Source organism: Onychostoma macrolepis, chromosome 21, assembly GCF_012432095.1.
Source record: "Onychostoma macrolepis isolate SWU-2019 chromosome 21, ASM1243209v1, whole genome shotgun sequence".
NCBI lineage: Eukaryota > Metazoa > Chordata > Actinopteri > Cypriniformes > Cyprinidae > Onychostoma > Onychostoma macrolepis.
The window spans coordinates 25,437,893-25,444,188 of NC_081175.1; the positions used below are offsets into that span (position 1 = coordinate 25,437,893).

Consider the following 6,296-nt stretch of genomic DNA (forward strand, 5'->3'; position numbering starts at 1 on the left):
CCTTTAATTAGTATGTGATGCAGAACCAGAGGCATCGTCAGTAAACCTTAATCTAGGTTGAGCCTATACAAGCTGTTAGGAACATATTAGCAGTTAGGTTACACTCTTAAAAATAAAGGTGCTTCACGATGCCGTAGAAGAACCTTTTTGTCTAAATGGTTCCATAAAGAAACTTTAACATCTGAAGAACCTTTCTGTTTCACAAAAGGTTCTTTGTGGCGAAAGAAGGTTCTTCAGATTATAAAAAGGTAAGGAAGAGATGGTTCTTTAAAGAACCTTTGACTGAATGGTTCTTTGTTGAACCAAAAATGGTTCTTCTATGGCATCACTGTGAAGAACCTTAAAGCACCTTTATTTTTAAGAGTGTACTTGCCTGTTTGTCAATGGAAGGAAGCCACACCCTATTTTAGAGATCCCACCCCCATTTGCTGCATTATGCCCTGCTCGGTTCTAATTTACATTACATTGAACTTTGCGTCTGTGTCAAGGTCTTACTGTGAGCTTAGCTAGAGAGGCACCATGGCTTTTGCTGCGTGGAAGTATTTAAAAACATTGAAATATTTTAGAGATGTAACCTATCTACGTAAAGGTTTTATGGATGGTGAGTGTGTTTCTCAGATTTTCTTGTTTTCAAATTTTTGGTGGCTTTTGAACCATTTCAGATGTAGCCTACAGTATAGAAAATTATAGAAATTCTGAACTTGGTAAGCTATAGGCTAAATTACCATGAGAATAAATTATTTCTCAATTTTCTATTATTGATAAACCGTGTTTATATTTGTGTTGTAAAAGCTTTTGGTTTTAGTTTTGTTTTTGGGCATCAGAAATGATGACTTCAGCAGAAGTGTAGCTATATAAATAATAAACAATTTCGAAGATCATGGATCTCTCTTCATGTCTATTAGTTTAATGTTAAAGGTCAGTCCCCCTGAAATTAATTTTAGTTTGACTTCCAAACCAGACTGGAGATCATGTGGTTAATATTAACAGTAATTAATATTCTGTAAATTTTACTTGACACTCAGTGAGGTGGTGTTGAGTTTTTATACTCCTACGCTTTCTTTCTTTCTTTTTTTTTAAATAATAGATTAGTGAAATACAAATGAATTTAAATTGAAAAAGTCCATGATCTGAAGAAAAAACCTTTTGAATGCATTAAAATTAAAATCTGATTATTTCTATTTCTCTGTGATTTATCTGCATGTTGTTAATCCAGTATTTGTTTGTGATCCTATATTTTTTAATATTGTAGAATTGTACAAAACAAAAATACTCAATTGTTGCCTAAATTAAATTTGATCAAATTTGTGTTGAAAACAGAATAATGTGAAGTTGAAATTGCGAGACAAAGTGGGAAGAAAATCATGGCCAACAAGCTGCAGTTTGATCATCTGAAAAATGAGAATGGGGAAATGAGACAGATGGAGAACAAACAGAAAGACCCAAAATCCAATTTATCAAAAGAAACAAAAACAGTAAAACGTGTTAGATGGAACAGCATGGAGATGACACCATTTTGTAAGTATTTTATTAAATGAACCATCACTGAAGAACACATGGCAAAGTCTTATTTTCCATTATCACAATGCCACCATGATGAAACCAGCTATATATTGTATGAGCTGTATGTGAAGATAACCTGTTTCTTTTTATCTTCAGTTCGTAATTGAGCTGTGGGTCTCAAGGTCCAGAATGAGGTGAGTTTGTTTCTGGCAGCAGTGATGATATAAATTGATCATGATATTCAAGAAAGTATTTTACTGCTGGCTAATAATGAATGAATATTCATGCTGCATGCTTCAGAAAACAACAGGACTTTCCCATATGTGACATCGGTTCATCTCCATCTCAAGCAACTTTTTTTGCTCCGTGAAGCATTTTGTTTCCTTCATGGCTGCACATTTGGAGCTGCTCCTTTGTTCCTGTATACAAAGCATGCACACGTAATTATTTTATTTTTTAAAGTCATGTTTGAATAACTGTTGCCCATACAATGTTTTAGGGCAGCATGCTGGCTCAGTGGGTATAGCACTGTTGCCTTTACAGCAAGAAGTTCCCCTTTTTGTGTGGAGTTTGCATGTTCAACCTGTGTCTAAGCAGTTTCTACCAAGTGCTCGGGTTTCACCCACAATCTAAAGACATGCATCAGAATAAGCATTATTTTTTTCTTTTTATCTCACTGTATTTCTATTTATAGCACTTTATCACCTGCACTTGTAACACTTGCATCTTTGCATCTAGTGCTCAGAAATATTGTTTTTATGAAGTATTTTTTTTAGGTGTTTTCTTATCTTAAATGTGTGGCAAACAGCTCGTTCAGATTGTTTATTATTAGCATTGTTTTAAATATATCATATGGCTACATCATCTTACTGATTTTCAATTTCAGAATATAAATACAATGATAGTTACTTGAGCTTAATGTATTCTATTGTATTCACCCTAAATGTCTGTTTACAAAGTATCTAAACACCTTTTTTGGAAAATATTTCGGCAGTCAATACTGTTACATGTGTATATGTTTTTATTTCTCAGTGTTAAAGTATTTTTAAAAGTTTTTTTCACAGTAAGCTTCAGCTCAGATTGAATTTGACAATTTTATTATTGTTCTCTTAGAAAAACAAAAACAAACAAGTAACTGTGTAAAGATAACAGTTGCATTTCAAAATCTGACACTTAAAAACATGTTGCATGTTGCCAGCATCTGTCAGTGCAAAACATAAACTGCCAATGATTTTCTTACAATTTTCTGCCTTCTGTAAAGCATCTCTCTTCTTCAAACTGTTGCTTTTTGGGTTAATGCGAATAGTTTATGTAAAATCATTTAAATGTATTGTTTGTTTTTTTTTAGATTAAAATATACTTTCTCCATTGATTGACACTTTTGAAAAGTAAAGAAACTTAAATTCTCTGTGTGTGTGTACCTATATCACGGTGGGAACTTAAACCTGAATACACACACGTCTCATGGAGACTCGTGTCACTGTGGGGACCTAAATTGAGGTACCCACGGGTAAACAAGCTAATAAATCATACAGAATGAGTTTTTTTGAGAAAGTAAAAATGAAAGTTTCCTGTAAGGGGTAGGTTTGGGTGTAGTTGGTGTAGGGTGACAGAAAATATGGTTTGTACAGTATAAAAACCATTACATATGGAGAGTCCCTACCAGACTCTCTGTGTGTGTGATCTGAACATGGATTTAATGTTTTTTTTTTTATCCATAAAAAAATAATCAAAAGATTAAATTCTCAGCCAATGGCTTCACAGGTTTTAAAAATCAGCACAAAGTGACATGATTAAATATACAATAAGGCATATCATCCTGACACCCAGCTATATGGAGTTTTGTCCTGTGTAGAGGCATGATATTTTAGTGAATTTCTCTGAAACCTGTCACAGTTTTAAGTCTGGATGTTCTGTAAAGAGCACATTCAACGCTTTTCAGAGATTCTAAATGTTTGAAAGTTTCACCATGACAACTCCCACTCCTTGGTCTGAAATTGGCTGACATTAATCTAGTGATCAAAATTAACACCCCTAGGGAAATATGATAATATTTTGTAATTATAATTTAAATCTGACTAATTTTCCAATTGTTTGTCATAAATCAACATCTCATGAAAATGTTATGGGCTTTCAAATCAAAATATGATTTTCTGTTAATGAAACATTAATTTCATATATGTCCACTGTAGAGAGGAGACCAGGCATGTTTAACTTAAAGCATGTTATTATGCATTTTGGGAAACAAAGCAAGTGAATAGGAAAAATAAATTATATAATCAATATTCCTATAAAATATTAGATATTATAATGAAAACCTCACCAAATAATTACTCCAATAAACAATGATACTGACAGCTGCAGATGAAGCTTTCAGAAAAAAAGACGAGCTTGCAGCGCCATCTTGTGGATAATAAAAGACAATCTAATGGACAAACTCGTGACAACTGAAGAACTACAAAAACAGAAAATAAAACTTTTGAGGGGGAAGAATACAAATGTAGTATGTTTGCTACAAGAACACGAGCACAGCTCCAAATGTGCAGTAATGGAGGACACACAAAATGTGTAAAAACTGAAGAAAGGATGGTGACCAAACCCCTGTCTCATTCTGGAGTTTAAGGTCTGGTTTTCTAAAACAGCATTAATATTCATTTACAAATATTAGTCAAGACTAAAATACATTCTTGAATATCATGATCATTCAGTGTATTATAACTGTGAATAATGTAAACTCACCTCATTCTGGACCTTCTCTGATACATCAGAATGACACTCTACAGCTTGATCCCCATACGGAAAGGTAATATATTCACATAGTTCTGTAGCCTACATATTTGATTACATGTGCACTGGAACTGTTTGTAGGTGTGTATTGCTACTATAGAGAGCTTACATTTCAAAGTACAGCTGTGCAATAAAGGTGTTCTATTCTGTAAATTCAGTATAATGAAAGAATGTAATATATTTAACTGATACAGTAATTGTCAGGTAAAATACAATTACAAACATTACAGTATGTCAACCATTGCCTTTTTAATTTCATTGTTACATTTAAAATTGTTATATTGCAAAGCAAACTATATTTTACATGCAGTATGCACATGCATCTTCAAGAAACGTCTAAAACACATCTCTTCCATCTTTATTTGACCCTCGAACTCTAGCATTCTCTATTCTAATTCCATTTTATCTGTTTTTCTTTAAAAAACAAACAAACACTTGACCCTCTATCACTTGCACTCTCTATTCATTTTCTAACTGCTTGTTGTTCTTTAAAAAAAAAACTCTAACACCAGCTTTCTGTATTCTTTTTTTATTCTACTTGTTTTCTTTCTATAAGTTGACTTAACTTAAAAAAATTTAGGAAACCCGTTGCCTTAAAATTATTAAGTAGCCTACGTAATAATAAAAAAAAAAAAAAAAAAAGTTAAGTGAACTTATTTTTTTAATCATCATTTACTTAAAATTTTTAAGGCAACGGGTTTCCTCAATTTTTTTAAGTTAAGTCAACTTATCACTTTTTACAGTGTGTGTATATATATATACAGTGAGGAAAATAAGTATTTGAACACCCTGCTATTTTGCAAGTTCTCCCACTTAGAAATCATGGAGGGGTCTGAAATTGTCATCGTAGGTGCATGTCCACTGTGAGAGACATAATCTAAAAAAAAAAATCCAGAAATCACAATGTATGATTTTTTAACTATTTATTTGTATGATACAGCTGCAAATAAGTATTTGAACACCTGTCTATCAGCTAGAATTCTGACCCTCAAAGACCTGTTAGTCTGCCTTTAAAATGTCCACCTCCACAATTTATTATCCTAAATTAGATGCACCTGTTTGAGGTCGTTAGCTGCATAAAGACACCTGTCCACCCCATACAATCAGTAAGAATCCAACTACTAACATGGCCAAGACCAAAGACACTAGAGACAAAATTGTACACCTCCACAAGGCTGGAAAGGGCTACGGGGAAATTGCCAAGCAGCTTGGTGAAAAAAGGTCCACTGTTGGAGCAATCATTAGAAAATGGAAGAAGCTAAACATGACTGTCAATCTCCCTCGGACTGGGGCTCCATGCAAGATCTCACCTCGTGGGGTCTCAATGATCCTAAGAAAGGTGAGAAATCAGCCCAGAACTACACGGGAGGAGCTGGTCAATGACCTGAAAAGAGCTGGGACCACCGTTTCCAAGGTTACTGTTGGTAATACACTAAGACGTCATGGTTTGAAATCATGCATGGCACGGAAGGTTCCCCTGCTTAAACCAGCACATGTCCAGGCCCGACTTAAGTTTGCCAATGACCATTTGGATGATCCAGAGGAGTCATGGGAGAAAGTCATGTGGTCAGATGAGACCAAAATAGAACTTTTGGTCATAATTCCACTAAACGTGTTTGGAGGAAGAAGAATGATGAGTACCATCCCAAGAACACCATCCCTACTGTGAAGCATGGGGTGGTAGCATCATGCTTTGGGGTGTTTTTCTGCACATGGGACAGGGCGACTGCACTGTATTAAAGAGAGGATGACCGGGGCCATGTATTGCAAGATTTTGGGGAACAACCTCCTTCCCTCAGTTAGAGCATTGAAGATGGGTCGAGGCTGGGTCTTCCAACATGACAATGACCAAGCACACAGCCAGGATAACCAAGGAGTGGCTCTGTAAGAAGCATATCAAGGTTCTGGCGTGGCCTAGCCAGTCTCCAGACCTAAACCCAATAGAGAATCTTTGGAGGAGCTCAAACTCCGTGTTTCTCAGCGACAGGCCAGAAACCTGACTGATC

General features: G+C 35.0%; 1 long non-coding RNA gene across 1 annotated transcript; it reads left to right on the forward strand.

Moving 5' to 3' along the window:
- The first annotated feature begins 477 nt into the window (after positions 1-477).
- Positions 478-2,898, forward strand: LOC131529345 (uncharacterized). Its single transcript, XR_009268070.1, has 4 exons — positions 478-601; positions 1,321-1,518; positions 1,660-1,697; positions 1,804-2,898. It is a non-coding gene; the product is annotated as an uncharacterized LOC131529345 (long non-coding RNA).
- Positions 2,899-6,296: the final 3,398 nt, after the last annotated feature.